At 39.7% G+C, this 20,289-nt stretch overlaps 1 long non-coding RNA gene across 1 annotated transcript in view; it reads right to left on the minus strand.

Annotated features, from left to right (window-relative positions):
• Positions 1-505: 505 nt before the first annotated feature.
• LOC124255973 overlaps positions 506-20,289 on the minus strand; it is a 29,566-nt gene continuing 9,782 nt past the window's right edge. The window contains exons 2-3 of the long non-coding RNA XR_006892800.1: positions 9,657-9,663; positions 506-516 (exon numbers count right to left, since the gene is read on the minus strand). This is a non-coding gene — a long non-coding RNA (uncharacterized LOC124255973). The remainder of the gene's footprint in view (positions 517-9,656; positions 9,664-20,289) is intronic.

The following is a 20,289-nucleotide window of genomic DNA, read 5'->3' on the forward strand; positions in this document are numbered from 1 at the left end:
TCTTGGTGTATATATGTATACAAGTTGTTCTCCACTTCACTCATGTACCACCGTTGGTGGAATTGGAGAAAAATACAACCTTTGAAACCTACAGCACAGAACGCTGCCTCAGTGACCAGACCACGACCACAACCACAACCACCAGAGTGACCGCCGTGCTATAGAAGTTGCCAAACTAGTGAACAAGATGAACAACCTGACTGGTGCGTGGCGTGAGCTTACAGCTGAAGAGAATGCCATCATGGCCGATGACACCGACATGACCACCCTGCCTATTACACCGACATGACCACCCTTACTATGACACCGACATGACCACCCTGCCTACCCCAGATAACCTCCGTCATCTAGCTGCAGCAGATACCTGGTATGGACATGGTACTTTCAAGTCCTGTCCAAGCTTCTTCAAGCAAGTCAACACTATCCATGCCTTCGTCAACTGTGAGATGTTCCACCTAGATTATGTGCTTCCCGACAAGGAGTGTAAGGAAAGTACTGAAAGGTTTCAAAGTTCTGCTCCAGAAAGGAGCATTACCACCAAATTCAGTCTAAGTCAAACTTGTTGCCATGGAAACGCAAAAAACATTTCATTCAGAAATCCAAAACTAGCAAAAGGCACCAGTTCACCACTAGACCTACCTATGTATGAAATTTCGTGATGGAACAGTGAACAGTTTTTAAGTTCTGCTCCGGAAAAGAGCACTACCACCAATTTCAGTCTAAGTCAAACTTGTTGCCATGGAAACGCAAAAACTAGTTTATTCAGAAATCCAAAACTACCAAAAGGCACCAGTTCACCACCAGATCTATCTATGTGCCAAGTTTGGTGAAGACACATTGAACAGTTTTAGAGTTCTGATCCGGAAAAGAGTACTACCACCAAATTCAGTCTAACTCAAACTTGTTGCCATGGAAACGCAAAAAATATTTTATTCAGAAATCCAAAACTACCAAAAGGCACCAGTAGACCACCAGATCTATCTATGTGCCAAGATTGGTGAAGAAATATTGAACGGTTTTCGAGGTATGGTCCGGAAAAGACAAATGTGCACGGACGGACGGACGCACGGACGGAATCCATTTTAATATTTTAATAAAAAGCAACCAAGAAAAGCCAGGCGGCCTAACGTTGTCATCCATGAATATCTGAGGACTGGCAAGGTTATCAAAATGTGGCACTCCGGCAGTATCCAGTACTTTATGTCGATAACGTTGACTATTGTGTCTCCCCGGGTACTGTAATAAGATCCAACTTGCAACCATACAAAATGCAGCCACACATCATCAGTGAACCACCAAAGAGTTCATCTCCTAGTGCGGTCCGGGTTAGAATTGATCGTCAGTAACCCATGCTTGTCGTAAGAGGCGACTACGGGAATCGGGTGGTCAGGCTCGCTGGCTTGGTTGACACGTCATCGTTCCTAATTGCGCAGGTCGATGCTCATGCTGTCGATCACTGGATTGTCTGGTCCAGAGTCGATTTTTTTCCAGACCGCCGCCATATAGCTGGAATATGGCTGAATGCGGCGCAAAACTAAACTCACGCACTCACTCCCAGAGGTGGACATGATAAAATTCAACATAATACTTACAGGGTGAATACAGCGAACGAAACTCAAAATGATATATATACCAAAAAAATATCATTTTGAGTTTCGTTCGCTGTAATCACCCAGTGGAGGTCGCTGACTCAAGACGTCTGAGACATGCACGGTTACGGCCTAATTCGTCGACGTTTGAACAGTGAGCCAGACTAATCTGTCGACTCATGCTTCAGTGGTTCTATGCCAAACGGTCCATTCTCGGCGTGCAACAGACCGTGTTAACACACTGCAAGAAGTAAGTTCATTATTGAAGGGGTTGGATTAGACTGCATATTTTTTTTTGATTGGGTAAAGTGTTCTCCAATGAGTAAGGGGATTTTGCAAAGAACTCAGCGTCTTTTCTGTAATATTTTAAAGCTCTCCTCTTTTGTTTTACAACAGAATAATAGAAGGGTAATTTGAGTAAGGGTATTAGTACAACGTGATCTTTAGTATCTCTTCGCATACAAATAAATGTAAAATGTGGATCACTTCATACTTGGCAATGTGGCAAACGCGGCTGTTCAACAACTGTTCTTCCAAATACTAAAGGTACCAGATACGCTTACCACAGATGATTCAACCAACAAGGCAAAGAATGACACCATCTACTGGAGATGGTCGGACAGAAGCTGCAAAGGAACGATGACGACCATGAACGACAGGCTGATCAGAACACAGCTCTAGTCCCTGTAGCTGATGTTGAAGGTGCTTGGCTTGGCATTATGGCTGTGGGTCCTGGTGGTGAACAGGTTACCAAGTATATGGACTAGTCACGACACAGTGGATAGAAGGTCCCTGACGAATCCAGACCTGGAACCACTACACAAACACCACCCACGGGACTAATAACAACGTAGAAGGTTGGCATCACATGTTGAACCAGCAGACGTCATGCAATCCCAACATCTTCAATTTCATCACCCTGATCAAGAGGGAACAGTCGGTGAAGTGAAGATAGTGCAGCTTGAGGGCCATCCACAAGAGTCGAAACGGCGCCGCCGCTACGTTGAAGCCGACCAGCGCATCCGCCGAGAGACAGAGAAACTGCAGAACGGCGAAATCGAAGTCATGGCCTATATAGATTGTGTTGGACACTTGCTTGGAGTGTGGTAAACACTCAGTATGTTTGACATTCATTCAGTGTGTTTGAGTAAGATATGATTTGGAGATGCTTATGTTTATATGTATATAAGTACGCAAAGGGAAGAAATTACAAAATGGAAATAAAGAGAGTCCCAACACCCCTTGTCTCTTTTTTGGTATGTTCCAGTAATAAACTAATAAAAAGCTTAGATCACAATACTCATTCGTCGACAGCATTTTACTTCTCTGAAATTTGAAAATCCACTAAATGGTATGCTGCCGACAGGCACCTGAAAGGTCGGCAATCATTGTCCACAAAATATTTTCGCTTCTGAATCTCGCGAGAATTCTCAATAACACATATCTGGGAAAATTCGTAGGTTAAGAAGAAAATGTTTTGAACTTTCTGCCTAAAACATTGTGACATTTAAAGATAGAAAGTATGACATTAAAAGGACGAGGCATGTTCTAAATCAAACGGGAATCTTACTAATATTGAGGATAGATTCACAAATAGCACATTAGTGATCACTGATATCTGTTTGTCCTCAAATCACCAATGATACATCTGAAACGTTCTGTAAAATTCAAAACAGTCGGGAATTTTTGGAAAATACATGAAAGCCAACACGTATATTTCACACTCAGTCGCGACACGCGCTCCACTAAATTCCTCATACATATACTAGAAAAAAACCAATACAATGAGTCTACATAAAATCTCACTTGTTTGAAATGTAAACAGAAAACTTGAGATTTTACACTGTGTAGCATTTTCTCAGTTTTGGAAAGATCCATTCGTCCAATCCTTGCATGCAATGGCTCAATGCGTTTAGAATGCATGGTGTATTGAAGTATTAAATGGGAAATTATAACATAGATAAAAAACAGCGATTTGCTAAATTCCAACGCAGCTGTCAAAGATGCCGTGCTGTGTGACTGACCCATAGTTACGATGAAGGCAATAAAAACAAATAACAATACGCTCATAGTCAGAATGTTTCTGATTACTTACATCACAAATTTATGTACAAACGATCCACGAATAAAGGAAAGGTTCCTCGCCGAATGCTGCCTACCGATGCCAGTGAACACGACATTTGTGAACTCTCGGTCACACCTTTTGTGGTCATCACTGTTATACGTATTTGGTAATTTCTTTGAGGTCGATTGAATGGGGGTAAACACAATATATTTAATCCGATCCTACGCTTATATTTTCAATATTACGGCTCATAGTTTCAGTATTATTATTTATTCATACGTAGATGACGGTTGTAAGCTATTATCATCCTTTGAAAGCTATTGTTTGTTTGAAATGCGTACCGATGCCAGTGAACATGACACCTAAGGCGCCAGGCTAGTGATCCAGCGAGGTTGATGTGTCGGGATCGAGCCCACCTGTGACCGGGTGTAAAAACCTTGGGGTCAACTTTGTGTGCAGACTCTTTCAGTGTTGTCACAACCCCTAGTGTACAGTACACAACCCTGTGCACTTAAAAGAACCCACGAATTCGTTGGTATTTGACCAGATGGTGGCCACATGAATACGTGCAAACACCTAGTTGCGGGTACAGCAACGTGCGGTGAACATGGACAAAGTACTGTGACTATGTGTCCCGGTCCACCCAGCTGTGAATGGGTACCTCGTTAGGATGAGAAAGCCACAATAACTCGGTGCGCCTAGTGGCTGCAAGAGTTGTATACTCCCCAGGGAGTAGAGATTGATAATGCGATGTGCCGTTTAGATTGACATCCAATGATCGAGGGAAAAAATACCAGCGCTTTAAGCATGCACTAGTGCGTGGATATGTGCACTATATAAATATCCAATAATAATATATAAAAATAATTTTAAAAAATTAAGATATTGACACATTTAGCGTTGTACATCATGTTATTAACCTTTATACGGCGGTTAGAAACGTAGGCATTACTGCAACATGTACTTTAGTTCAGATAGGCACAAACAATAGGGGCGGTGGGGTAGCCTAACATTTAAAGTGTTCGCTCATCACGCCAAAGACCTGGGTTCGATTCCCCACATGGGTACAACGTGGGAATCCCATGTCTGGTGTTCCCCTTGCTGGAATATTGCTTAAAGCGGCGTAAAACTAAACTCACACCAAACAATAGGGACACTTTTTCATCTTTCACCGTACAGTTATCAAGAGAAATAGCCAAACAATACCAACAATGAAATGTCCTATCCTAACAATATAGTTTCCGGATTCAGATTGTATTTTTGATTTACGTTAAACTGATGCCAAACTGTTTTATTCTTTACCTACTCGCGATATTAAACTTGGGCGATTTTCATTAAAAGTGAAGCAAAACATAAAGATTGTAAAGTACAGGTTGCGATTAATTTCTCAGAGTGAAAACTCTATATTAAGGCATTTGTATCTTTATCAATATAAAAGAGCAAAAAGGTTGGATTGTTGGGCTTTTAATGTCAGAAATCTCTTCTGTAGTTATGGTTTTGATGAAGCATGGTAACGGCAATATGTTTTATGTAACAAATCTTTTTTATCTGCTTTTAGAATAACATGTATTGATATAGATGATAAAAAAATCTTCCTTGATTCACTTCTTTAAGCCTATATAACTCAAAAATCTAATCTAACTGCTGTGGATATTAATGCATTTAGAACCACCTTGTCACCATTTCGTATGGTGGCTGATTAGGGCCATCGCTTTCTCGCCTTAAAATTCGGAGGCGAAAAAGCGAGAAAGCGATATCACGAGACGAGAAAGCGATAACACGAGACGAGAAAGCGATAGCACGAGACAGACACCATATTTTTTCTGCTTACTTCTAATAACAGTTGTATTCTAAATTGTCCAGCTTTGCTTTCTTTTTTAAACTTAAGGAAAGAAAAAACTTCTTGACGGTATGATTCTATAGCATGATTGTCCCGGAATACTACTGGTGTATACATATCTACTGTACTCTCTATGGCTGAGATATTGCCGATGTGACGTTAAATATACTGAGTCAAAAAAGAAACTTCACATTCTTTCTTCAGGGCACTATAAAAGAACAAGAGATGGTAAGATGGTTAAATTGTTATTATTTCATTGCTGAGATCTGTGTGATGTACTCGATAAACTGACAGTGCCATAATCAGTCCCATTAGGCTACACCGCCGTTCCAAAACATGGGTATACAGAATGTCTAGTCACAAGAATAAAAATGCGAAATTTCTCAGTTCAGTATCGTGTATGGCCGCCCCGCGCATTCACCACTGCCAAACACCGTCTCCTCATCGACTGCCCGATGCTTGTGAACACGTGGTTGGGGATTCTGCGCCATTGCTCTTGCAAGGCAGCGCCAAGTTCCTGCAAATTCTGAGGTTGGTTCCTAAGACCACGAAGCCTTCTCCCAAATGCATCCCTAACGTGCTCTATTGGATTAAGGTCAGGGGACCTCGATGGCCAGTCCATGACGTTGATTCCAGCGTTTTGAAGGAAATTTCGTGTCAGCATCGCGGTATGCGGCCGAGCATTATCATGCTGGAACTGTAGACCTGGGACATGAGCCGCCATGAAAGGAACGAGTTCAGGGGTCAGCACCTGGTCGCGGTAAGCAGCAGCTGTGAGGTTTCCACGGATGACCAGAAGTCGGGAACGGTTGTTCCCACAGAAAGCACCCCACACCATGCAACTTCCGCCCCCGAAGATGTCGACTTCCTGTACACAACATTGGGCATACCATTCACGACGTCGTCTCCAGACTCTATGCCTGCCGTCCGCGAATCTGAGGGTAAACCTGGATTCATCGTTAAAGACGACTCGATTCCAGTCTCTCTGGGTCCACCGGAGGTGACGTTTGGCCCACAGCAGACGTTGACGTTGATGAAACGGCGTCAATATTGGCCCACGATATGGACGTCGAGAATGGAGATTGGCAGCCCGCAACCGATTTCGAATGGTCTGTGAGGACAGCCGACCTCTAAACATCTCAGCCCTGGTTCGTGTAGCCGGCAGAAATCTGTCACGTAGGTGACGTAGGACGATTTGACGGTCTTCTGCTCGTGACGTCACACGTGGACGACCCGACCTTGGGCGATCAGAAGTGGTGCCAGTTTGTTGCAGACGACCTCGCAAGTCATACACAGTACGACGGCTGCATCCCATTGCTCTTGCGACGTCAATAACTGATCTTCCCGCTTGCAACATGCCAACGGCGCGTTCACGTTGCACATTTGACAATCGTGGCATTTCAAGTACCTTTAGAACCGTGGTTTCAAAGTGTTTTTTCAATTCTTGAGGCCAATGCAAACACGTGCATATGAAGAAAACTTCGATGCGAAGATCACGTGATCGACTGCACATGCAAAACCTGATTTGGCACTAACATCATTTGCACGACGAATGGATGGGTTTGAGTGGGTTTTGCTAACGTTTTTCTAGAGTCGAAAGATCGGGATCCCCTTTCGGATACATAGATGTATCATCAGAGAAAAATTATTCATTATATTTCAAATTACATTTTGTGAAGTTTCTTTTTTGACTCAGTATATTAACTCACTCACTCACTCTACTGTACTCTCAAGTACCCATGTGGCGCACCGTATGACCTGTAAGAACGAATGTATTGTAACGTGGGCCCGTGGCCTCGTTTACTGAAAATACATCGCTCTCACTCAGGACACTATTATAAAACCAGCCATCTCACGTTCTGTTACAATGCGCAAAATACTGACTGGCGAACCTTCTTATCCTAATCAACATACCAATGTTGTCTTTCTCCGACGTTGCCAAATACTTAAAACAATCCATGACGTCAACATTATTATATTTACTGTAATAACATTATATTCTAAGATAAGTCCGGTACTCTTTTTAATAACTGTGCAACATTATTTAAAATACATTAACACAAGCAGGATAATATGGTAACCGAAGAAAATATTCTTCAAAGCCGTTTTATAGCCGTATGTAGATCCCGTGCACAACGTCCAGATCTTAAACAGCCTAGCATCCTAGAGCTTAAACCCCACTTTTTTCTCACCTCATGTCAACCGTATAACCCAGAAACCCACATATGTATAACCGGCAAATATGTCAGTGTTAGTCAACTCTCTAACATGACATCGAACACAGCAGATCCTTGCTGTCATCACAAGAAGGTATCGTTAAGACAAACTCACAGAGAGCTATGCATTACTACCGATTGCCAATACTTACTTTTAGGGGAATCACTGTATGACAAATGTTATCGTCAAAACGTCTCTTACAGAAAAAGATGTACGTGTCCAAAGAATACCGGCATCCAGCCGCTGCGTCTGTCGAATGCGTCCATGCGAATGCTATATTCACCTTAGTGGTTTAAGTATCTGTATCTGACGCATATCGTTATTAACGCCCAATGAGGAGTCGTTATAACCTACAAAAGAATGGCGGTGTTTCATGCTTCGGTGTTCATATCCACACAGGAGCTTATTTAAATTCTCTGTATAATATCGGTATGGAATACCTCAAACGTTCGTTGTGGTATAAAGATTGTAGTTATGAATATTTAGGGTTGTGGTTTACACGTTTTACATCGAATGGAATCAGGCTTTACAGTTTAAGACAATATATAACAGTTAACAACATTAAGTAGGCTTCAAGTTAGTAATTAAAGTTAGTAAAAAAATGAATATACACTGTTTGAAGGTCCGGGTGAAATGGCATTTCATAACTGTTACATAAATAAGTAAGGAGCACTTTTACAATTTTCGCTATAATTGTTTGAAAGTATATTTTGTTGAAAATACAATAATGAAAGGCAAACCTATGTTGATTTTCATTCTTGCCTGCTAGGAAAGCAGAATGAGGACAATTTTTTATGGATATACAACTTCTTTATTCTGTACAGACATGGATTCTAATGTCGTTGTAAAGCAAGTCAAGAAGTAACGCTTGATGGGCGGTAAGTCTTTATTCAGACCATTTCATAGATTTGATTACTATTTTGGCATCAGAGTCGGACGGACCAAGGGACGTAGACAAAGAACTCAAAGCAGCATACCGAGATATTAGGTTGGTGAAGCTTTCTGTCATGGCGTGTTTCACTGCTCTGGGGAAGAGGACTTCAACAGTTGGGGGTTGCCGAAAAAAATCAGCATTGCCGTGTTGAACCTATTCAGACTCACGTTTGGGTGTATACCATAGTCAGTCACACAGTCACTTAACTTACTTCTCCGTGACCCGAATGTCTCCAATTTCTTCGCTGCTTATCATGACTATGATGATCAGAAAATATCGGGTTTTTTCCGCACCAGCTTTTCACTAACGGTCATATTTACTCAGTCGCAGAACCTACAAAAAATATACTGAAATAATGCAAGAATATTAATATACCAACAGAGATTTTTCGTCTGCTATTTTTAGTCGCAAATCAACATGAAGCGTTTTTCGGACGTTTCGACTTCAAAGCCAGAACATGCTCCGGGAGATCAACCAGTACATGTAGGCATGGACGATGTTGCTTGTTCACTATTGGCAACAGATTATGAAAACTTTTATCAAATCCTACTGGACGCAAAACCCGAAGTCCATGCCACACCTACCTCTTCCTGGTTGACAGCTACGATTGAAGAAAATACGAGGGACTTAAACTCTCAACGACACAGCCTACAACAGGATGATAAGGGTCACAGTTAGGTGACGACTTAGCACGAAACCTTGCACAAAACAGCACAGGGGGCCGCGATGATTGTGAAAGTAATCTGTCGGAGGAACTCATGCATGCCATGACCAACAACAGGGGCCCTGTTTCTGATTTAAAACTGCTCAAGCAACAACCATCATAGCATCAGATATCCATAAGACGCAAGATTTCACAGTCAATCAGCATTAAAAAACAGATAAAAACTGAAATCACTTGCAATATTTATAAACATTATAGCAACAAGAGTGTCATAGCCTTTCTATATCATGTGTGTTGTATCATTTACATGTACTGCCATCTTGCTCACCATACTGTGTGTATTATACCCTCAAGCTGTAATTCACTCTTATACCACCACTGGTGGTCCTATGGAGATTAAAACAATCTGAATATCTAATTTCACATTCAGTGTGAAAGCCTCAAAAAATTATTGATAACTTATCTCAAATATATTTTACCTATGTTATGCTCTACAATGTTTTTATCTATGTTTATAAATCATTTATGCCATATACCCAGCTTTGTGAATGAATAATGTTTTGGTAAGATGATTTGTTTGCTTTTAAATGAAATATAAGGTGAGGTGAATCTGGGTTTTACGTCGTGCTTGAGAATATTTCGCTCATATGACGACGTGCATGCGTGTGTATGTGTATGTGCGGCTGCTTGTACTAGCCCAGACTGAAGCTGGTTTTATAGTGCTAGCCCACTGAGATACCATGACGCAGTGAAGCATGAATACCCCACTCAGACACATTATACTGACTCCGAGCCGACCAGTCCTTGTTATACCCCTTAATGCCGAGCGCCAGGCAGGGACCAACAAGTACCATATTTTAACGTCTTTTGGTATGACGCGGTCGGGGATTGAACCCGCGACCTTCCGCTCTCCGGGCGGACGCTCTAACCACTTCACCACGGAGGCGGTTAAATGAAATATGAATGTGCTTATATTGATATGTATTTCCTATTACTTTATATATCCTAATCTCTATCACTTAATGTATATTTTTATGGTTTATCGTCTCTCATAACCCACTCTGGGTGGCGTTTGTACATCATCTTTCACGTACTAGATTAAGTTGTTGTTTTTTTACTTTGTACAGTTGGTTATACGCTAATAAAATCGTTTGCATTGTGTTGTATTGTATTGTCATGTATTGTATTGTATTAATCCGGCAATGGGCATGTGCGTGGTTAAATATGATTTGAGTATTTAGTAATGAACAATTAAATTAGAAGCAATTTCGGATGAAATTTTTGTTTGTGTAAGTGTACAGTATATACCTAGTATTGTGTCACTGCATTCCAATGAAACCAGTAACCTACATCGTTTTGAACATGCGTCACAGTAACATTAACATTCCATGAACTTCAAAATTCAAATTTGTTTCAAATAAATCTCACATTGTGTTCGTTTACTGGAGCGTGAACTCCGGCGTTGACGCGGTGTCGGCCCGAGTACCGACACGACGTTGAACGGTTCGATGAGTTCGTACTCCAGTAAACTAACACAATGTTAGATTCATTTAGATTTAAGAGAAGATGAAGAAAATTATTGTATTACAGTGTCGCATGTAACAGTTAAAATATTTGCAAACATAAAAGCGTGGTAAAAGTAACAGCCGGACTACAGGCCTACCAGATACTTTGTACATTAAAATCAATAGTTATGGTAAAAAGTTATTTTGAAAGAATGTAATAGTAAAATTCATGACTCTCAACAGTGATACACAGCTACATCCTTACACACGCACAGCCACCACATATCCACATACGCGTATCCACGCGAACACACACCACACACAAACCCTCCAACCAGCATTCAAGCATAGACCCAGCCCTTCCACCTACACTCATACAGCCCCTCCTCAATAACTAGCAAATGCACACCAACACTTGCATACATACACACACAATATATAGTCACACAACTTCAGATTACATACCCACACCCAATATCACACACACACAAGCATATAACCAATTCACATCAAACACACGTGTATCAACATACTTACAGGTATGTACACAAACATAAATACATATTATACATACAAGTGTACCGGCATACATACATCGACGCATACATACCTGTACAAACATACATACGTACATCCATACACAATACATACGTATACACATGCACAAAAAACATGCATTCATACCCCTGCACACAACCATACCTATAAACGTTCATACATGCATGCATACGCGCACGTAAACACACACACACACATATACACATATACACACACTCTCATACACACCAATTCCAATGGCTATAATACAAAGGTTAAAATTAATGTTAACAATACAAACTCTATTTGCAAATATGGAGCATTCGACGTATATACATTTTATGTACTAGGGCGGCTAAGGAATTACAAAAAAGGGGAGTTATTCATAAGGGAACGAAGATGGTTTAATTACTGGTGCCAGATGAAGGAAGGGTAGTTGAAGGGATGCAGCATAGGTTCATAGATCATATCGCAAATCGCTGTAGAAAATACATCATGTTAAGGAATGTATTTCATCCTCGACGACGTTTTCATTTGCTAAAGGTACCAGTGGACGAGAGTATATCCCAGTTTCAACTGTCAAGGGTAGTGTCCCACTCCTAAGTTTGGCGAAAGTCTCCGGTTGGCAACAGTTTTAACATAGGCTTAGGTGCTTAATGAGTGTTTATATTGACGATACGTACGAAGTTATGACCGCTTATCAGTCCTCTGCCGTTCCACAGTTCACTCAGCCAGTCATGATGATCTAATAGAAAAAACTAATGTTTGACAAATTCTATTTCAGGCGGGGTAATAGTCATTATATCAGCAATTGGTAGTTGCCAGGATCGGATAGTAGGGTTGACTCTGTTAGTTCATGATTTGCAATACTTGTGAGACCAAGTGTTGATTTTATGGATAATTCTACCATTATCACTGTTACAATTCACACGTCACAACCGTAGAATCTCTAGTTATTGCATAGAAAAGGTGGAACTCCTGCACCCCTGCACCCCCCTCTGGATCCGCCTATGTTAAATATATCAGAGTATATTTTGCAAGGTATGGAAATCAGAGATGCCTCTGTATCCCAAGGGATCACGTGGAATGTCGCTATCAGGACATGTGCTGTTGTCAAAACAGTATGTTAGCACAGAATGAAGCAGCTTGACACAGGTTCTGTTCTTCAAACACTCGTAACGGTAACAGTTTGCACTTGCAATCACTTTCTCGGCCTAACTGAGTGCGATGGGCAAATCTAGGTGAGTAGTATCAAACATGACCTCTTTTATTATATTATAGGATATTTTATTATAGGATATTTATATAGCGCACATATCCACGCACTAGTGCATGCTCAAGGCGCTGGTATTTTTTTCCCTCGATCATTGGATGTCAATCTCAACGGCACATCGCATTATCAGTCTCAACTCCCTGGGGAGTATAGAACTCTTGCAGCCACTAGGCGCACCGAGTTATTGTGGCTTTCTCATCCATTCACAGCTGGGTGGACTGGGACACATAATCACAGTACTTTGTCCATGTTCACTGCACGTTGCTGTACCCGCAACTAGGTGTTTGCACGTATTCATGTGGCCACCATCTGGTCAAATACCAACGGATTCGTGGGTTCGTTTAAGTGCACAGGGTTGTGTACTGTACACCTCTGCGGTAATCCTGATCCCAGTAGAGCGACCAGTGAAGATATCTCCATCTAGTTCAACCTATCATGGTATTTTGCACTCACGGAGTATATTAAGTGTCGTTTAACCAGAAATGTATACCTTAGATAGCGGATTGTTGTTATTTTTGTCGATTTAGAACATGGATTTACCCGCTCCAGGGAAACACGGCTTGCTCACATCAAGGCGAACAACTGTTACATAAGTTGAGCACTTGCAGAGGCACTTTCGTATATTTGTAATGCTGAAAACAATACGTTTTGTGAACGCATGTTCATTCCGTTCACCCTGCCCAGCTAGAGAACTGTGCATGAAGCAGAAGTATTGTAAGTCCCCACGATCTCCAGTATGGCTGCCTACCTTCCGTTGCTAGCGATCTCTTGCCAATGTTTATCTCCTGTCGTTAATTGTTAGTGTATTATTATAATTCTCCTTGATCTAGTTTTAACAAATACGTGATAACAGTAATTTTACTGTCCTTCATTGACAGGGTTTTATAAATTATATGCAATTTTTATGAATTTAGAACTAGTTTTAGTCACGATATGGCTGATATATTGCCGATGTGTCTTAATATCTTAACTCACTCACTCACTCACTCACTCACTCCGTTCACCCAGAGTAAATATCCTTAAACATGGCATGTTGTATTTTGAAAAAAAAACTTAATGAGAAACAGGCCAAAGTTCGGAGAGCTTCTGAACAAATGAATTTCTCATTTTGACGTATTAGAGAATTTAATGACAAATAAGATATCACACCAGCACATTGCACAATCATGGTAGTGAGGCACTATGTCAACCTTTCCACATCCCATAAAATGAGGCATTTTTCATTATCACACGTACATGTTGACCGGTTTACAGTGCAACAAACTTATCATTAACCATTGTTAATGAAGTGATTCTGAATGTCTGACATTTCACAAAGAGAACAATTTGCAAGAAGACAACCGGACACACAATCATCAATCTGAAAATGACTACACAAAGTGCAAATTGAGAAACTGAAGACAAATGCTGTCTAATGTGGAAGAAATAAGTAAATACTAGTATGGTCTTGTGAAACCAATGGGCATTACAAGGACCCATCATTACAGGATACTGTCACGGCTGAGGGCCTGTTACGACGTAAATTGTAATAAAAACGCAAATTGTAATACTTGCAGCAAATTGTAATAAACTTGACGTAAATTGTAATAAAAACGTAAATTGTAATAAAAATTGACGTAAATTGTAATACGCAAATTGTAATAAAAATTGACGTAAATTGTAAGACGCAAATTGTAATAAAAATTGACGTAAATTGTAATAATTTTCGTTGCGGTAAAATGTAATAAATATATACGTAAATTGTAATAACAGTTTTAATCACTCGTAAATACGCGGGTGTTTGTTTTTCGTTGCATTTCATACATCAAATAAGCTTGTTAGGGCGATAACTCAAAAAAGAAAAGATGGATTTTATTCAAATTTGGTACCAAGGTTTATTGACGAGATTTACCGACACCACTTGAATTTAGTGATCTTGAGGTCATTTAAAGGTCACAGCGAAGGTGTAATAGTTTTGCACATGCCAAGCTTGGTAGCCGCGAACTTAGGAAAGAATAAATAGATTTGGATCCAATTTTATATCAAGGTTTATTGGCGGGAATCCCCCTACACCAATTGAAACAAAATATGCAAAAAAACATGTTGTATGTTGGTAAAAGTCAAACTTAGATATTAAACTGCACAAAAATGCAATTTTAAACTATAATTGCTTGTTCAAGTGACCCCCCTTCATGTTTACTGAAAGGGCTTGTTTTGGAGACACTACCCACCCCATTTCAGTTGACGTCATCATAAGGATGGTGTCAAGGGTTCAAACTAAATACTGAATGATCACACAAGTGTCAGCTCTCAATATGTTGTATATCACAATGTTTTTGAAAATTTAAAATGAGGGTGTCCTAAAAAAAAAAGTCCCCGTCTAAATGTAAATCAAGCAATCCAAATCTTTGAATGTTGATGATGACGGGAAGTCATCCAATACTATGCTGAACATATTTTATATGAGGGTATACCATTATCCAAGAGATAGCGCAATAGTGCAGTTGTAAGGCGTCTGCCTATCACGCTGAAGGCCCGGTTTCGAGGAGGCACCGAGGTTCGATTCCCGAGATGGGCACATTTGCGTAGTATCCTTGGACAAGATACTTAGATCTACACTGTCTCAGTTCACCCAGCTGTAAAATGGGTACCCGTGAGTATGTGCTGGCAATGTGAGTGTTTAGTTCATTGCGCCTAACAGGCAGCATGGCTGTACAGTCCCCAGGGAGTTGAAAAAGTATCGGAAACTACGATAGTGTCCTATGATCGGGGATAGTAATGTACGTAGCGCCGTGAGCAGACAATGTGCCTGGATGTGAGCGCCATATAAGTGGACTATTACTATTACTAGATACCAAATGGGCGGTCGTTTTCCATTTTCTGCAAATTTGCAAGAAACATAATACCCCAATGTTGTGATGACTAATATCTCGTTAACCACATTACCCACGTGAAATTTTGGATATGACTTTGCTAATGATTCCTTCAAAATAAAATGGAAGCTTTTTTTCAAACATTGGACATCGAGAATATAGTTAGTTTGACTACTTTTTCAACGCCCCTCGTAAAATACTTAAAAGAAAAGAGAACGTCTAAGGAAAAAGCAATTCGATCTCTGAATACTTCTGAGCTATTTAAGTACAAAAAGCAAAGGAATAAAGCAAATAATCTAAAAAGAATAGCCAAGGGAAACTTTTAATCTATTTTTGATAACTATTTATCACCTCAGTCTACTCAATCAGGTGGTTACTTCATCGGGACCCATTCTCCTTCTTGTCACTGATGAATTTGGGATACCTTCAGTTTTTACAGATTTGAATAAAGCTCAAACATTAAATGAATATTTTGTATCTGTTTCAAATGTTACTGATGGCGGCAAGACTTTGCCACCTGTTAGCCATCGCTGTGTTAACAGTATAACAAATGTCATTGTAACCGAAAAAGAGGTATCTGATAAGACCTTACCAGCAAACAAATCTAGTGGACCTGATGGCATTAACATGAGAGTGTTGGTACATCTATAGCTGAACCTCTTTGTTTGTTGTATAATATATCACTGAGTGACTGTATTTCCTACATTGTGGAAAACGGGTAATGTTACCCCTATTTTGAAAGAAGGAGATGCATCCCTCCCAACTAATTACAGACCTATTAGTTTATTACCTGTCCTTTGGAAAATCCTTGAAAGAATAATGGTAAAGCATGTGCACGACCATTTCCATGAACATAACATTTTAAGTAAATTCCAGTCAGGTTTTACTGCTAGTCATTCTACTACATCTCAACATAGACACTTATCATAATATATGCTCAGTCCTACATAATCACCACCTTTACTGTATGCTGTTTTGTGATATTTCAAAAGCTTTCTACAGGGCATGGCATAAAGGTTTATTGCACAAATTAGAAAATGATGGTGTTCGTGGAAACGTACTTTGTTGGTTAACTAACTATCTATCTGGGCCCGGTTGTTCAATACTCGGTTGTCTTAACCTCCGGTTAACTCCTAACGGCCGGTTAAATCCTTAACCGGCCGTTAGGTAACCGAACGTTAAATATGCGTTGTTCAAAACATGGTTAGTCATGCCGTTAGCTAACGTCGCCGTCAAAGTTTAACAGTGTGGTTTACGTCACTGGTTAGCTTCCATATATCCCATAGTTTCGTTTTCTGTTTACTTCCGGTTTACCAAAAGTGGAAACGCAAAATGTCGCCTGCACCCCAAGTAAAAAGAAAAGTCGAAATTTCTCTGCTGACGAAGAGAATGTAATCCAGTCAATGGTTGAGGCAAACTCTATAGTTTGTCATAGGCATGCGAATGTCGTAGCGTTACGAACGTTTTGTATTGGAACACAAGGTTCCAGCCGTTTGCATAATATATATTTCAAAGACATTGATATGATCCCAGATCTGTGTAGGACTTACTTCAATTCCAGCAACAGAAAAGACATTTTAATGAAAAACTATAGCACAGCTATAGATAAAATATGATGAATCCATGAAAATAATATTAACATTAGAAGCATGTTGTCCGTGGATAGAAAATGTATAAATATTACACACAGAGTTACGCTTAGACGGCTACAGTCTTAATGAATCTTTGAATTCCCACAAGACCTATCGCTCACTTTTCACTCCTTAAATTGTCATGACTGTATGGCCAAGTCGTGAAGATGATATCGATATAATTTATTAATTATTTGCCAAGTCTGTTAAAAATTGTAATGTATGAACACACATTGCCAAATCGTTTAACATCAAACAATATAGATGTTGTGTAATTTACACCATAGCTTTTATCTGAAATATGCATTCAATACCAATAGAAACTTAATATGTTATTAGCACCACGTGCAAGTAATCAAACTGTAATCGTACTATAGGCCCCAGGGCCAACACTGCTGAATAAAATCGATCTATTATCCGACCTTACTTTTGACAGGAATCTCATGAATAATACTGTGCAATATCGTCATTATCTGAACTCCTTCACAGACGCATATTCCGGAAAGATGTCTTGAAAAACATGAAGCTGCATCTAATTTATAGATGAACATAATTTCCTCGATACTCATTAATCAGATGAACCTTCATTTAGTTCAATTCACAAGTGCATTATAGAACGCTGCAACGATTCGGCAGAGAAATACTATTGTGCCATAGTATTCCTTATATGAACCTATCAGTGTATAACATTAGCATTCAGATATTGTTATAAAATAAGTTAAAAATTCCAAATATTTTCGTGTAAAAGGACAAGGGATAGTGTTGTGTTCGCTGTGACAAAAAGGTTTCGATATTTAAATATAACATTTAAAGTGACTACGAAGTAGGCCTGCATATCACTCACAACAGAAATAGATACATAATAATGTTATGTTTATTTTCCTACACATCAGTTGCGAGAGCAATGTTTATGCTAACTAAGTTTTCATCAATTATTACAGCATTTTTATAAGATGATTTGCTTCAATTAAAACATTCGAAGAATGAAAAAGAAATTAGGCCTATTGCTGAAATGAATTTAGTAAAAATATAATTAAAATCCATCTATGGGAAGGGATGCCAGACGGACATATCAAAACAAAATCGGATAATTACTTGGAGTATAGACTTTCAAAAATAGCATATTAATTAACAATGATATCAGTTTTCATCAAATCAGTAATAATTCTGAAACGTTGCCGATAAGCCTGGAATCGTGTTCAGATGTTTTCATAAATACACTCACACGAACGCCCAAGTGCACTTTGCGCCCTAATGGATAGTGTTTACAAAATCACGTTTCGCGAAGGCCTGTATTGAAACGCAAATTACTTCACTTGTATTTCATATTCAGCGGCGACAAATGAATCACTGCATTCTAAGGCTGGGACGGGTACTCGAATCCGGGTCGGGTACAGCTGGAATCGAATCCTATTTCTAGGAATCGATTATCCGGAAAGGGAGAGAGCTCTGTAATGACAAGGGCAGACAATAGCTTGTCTTTTTCATTTTTGACGTAACACACATTTACATCATTGAGTGAGTGAGTTTAGTTTTACGCCGCACTCAGCAATATACCAGCTATATGGCGGCGGTCTGTAAATAATCGAGTCTGGACCAGACAATCCAGTGATCAACAGCATGAGCATCGATGTGTGCAATTGGGAACCGATGACATATGTCAACCAAGTCAGCGAATCTGACCACCCGATCCCGTTAGTCGCCTCTTACGACAAGCATGGGTTACTGAAGATCCATATTCTAACCCGGAAATTCACGGGTTTTTACATCATTGGTATTGTCCGATTTATGGAGCATAGTTTTAATGACTGTAATTTATCTGTGCATGAGCAGTGAGTAGTTAAGTTACAGTAGCAACAGGAACAAAACGTTCGTTGTTATAACGAGGAATGTAAGAAATGGTGTTAGTCTCTATATTGGTTAAACAGACGTAAATTAAATAGCTTGAGGTCAATTTTAATGTCTTCTTACCAACTGTTCAAGTTTTCTACATAACCTCTGTCAAATCGTGATTGAATATTCAGAAAGTTGACCCGAATGTATTTCTTACATTTCCGGGTACTCGATTCCGATTCGGGTACGTATATGCGGGTGCTCGATTCCATTGTTTCCTACTCGTCCCAGCCCTACTGACGAGTCTTTTTGGCACAAATACCAAGTGTCTAGATAAAGTGAAACGAAAGATATTGGGGGTGGAAACAACTGCTGTGCTCGAAAGACAACACCTGTTTGAAATGTAAACAAAGAAAATTTCAGACTTTACACTGTGTAGCATTTTCTCAAATTTTCAGACAACCATTTACATGCAAAGAGCATAGTAGCAAGAAATAGGAAATTAAAAATAGATACAATACAGGATGTTATGTGTTTACACGAAACTGTCAAGTTTCTGAGCTGCGTGACGCCGTGACTGACGCAAAATCACGCAGAACGACAACGGTAATAATCTGCATTTCTGGCTTCTTCTCTTTCTTAAAATGGGAGTGTATTTGGCAATTTCTCTGAGGTGAAGGTCGGTAGAATAAGAGTATACACAATCACCATATCCCGCCGATTACACTTTCAGTATCATAATGTAATCGTTCGGATATTTTTCATGAAACTAATTTAATTATCGGCATGTAGCCTTGTTCAATATCATATCATACGTGGGTATAGGGTGTACGTGTTATATTCTTTGAAAGTGTTTGTTTGAATAATATTTACAGAAGAAATTCACACATTTAGTGTAGTAAAGCATATATAAACCTTTCCACAAGTGTTAAAAGATGAAACGTAGGCATCATGTACTTGTACAACATGTATATTAGTTCCTATGATGTGCATAGATACAGTTTCGTATGTAACTCTTCGTCAGAATAATTTCCCGTATCGAAGTCCAGTCCACGATACACCCTATCCTTTCTTTGCTGAACTGGCATCATGAAAGCAGTGTTAGCCATGAACGCCATTTGCGAGTTAACCACACTGTTAAAAAGTTAGCGGCGGTCCTTAGGTGTGTTAACAGCCTGTTAAAAGTTAACAGAGTTTTGAACAATAAGATAACCCTCTGTTATTAGGTAACAGTCGGTTAAATGTACTTAACGGCTGGTTAAAAGAAGACCGAGTTTTGAACAACCGGGCCCTGATAGACGACAGTGTGTCTCTGTTAATGGAACATTATGAAAAACTAAATGTTACTG

Source organism: Haliotis rubra, unplaced genomic scaffold (genome assembly GCF_003918875.1).
Source record: "Haliotis rubra isolate DU_JTF1 unplaced genomic scaffold, ASM391887v1 Scf614, whole genome shotgun sequence".
Classification (NCBI taxonomy): Eukaryota; Metazoa; Mollusca; class Gastropoda; order Lepetellida; family Haliotidae; genus Haliotis; species Haliotis rubra.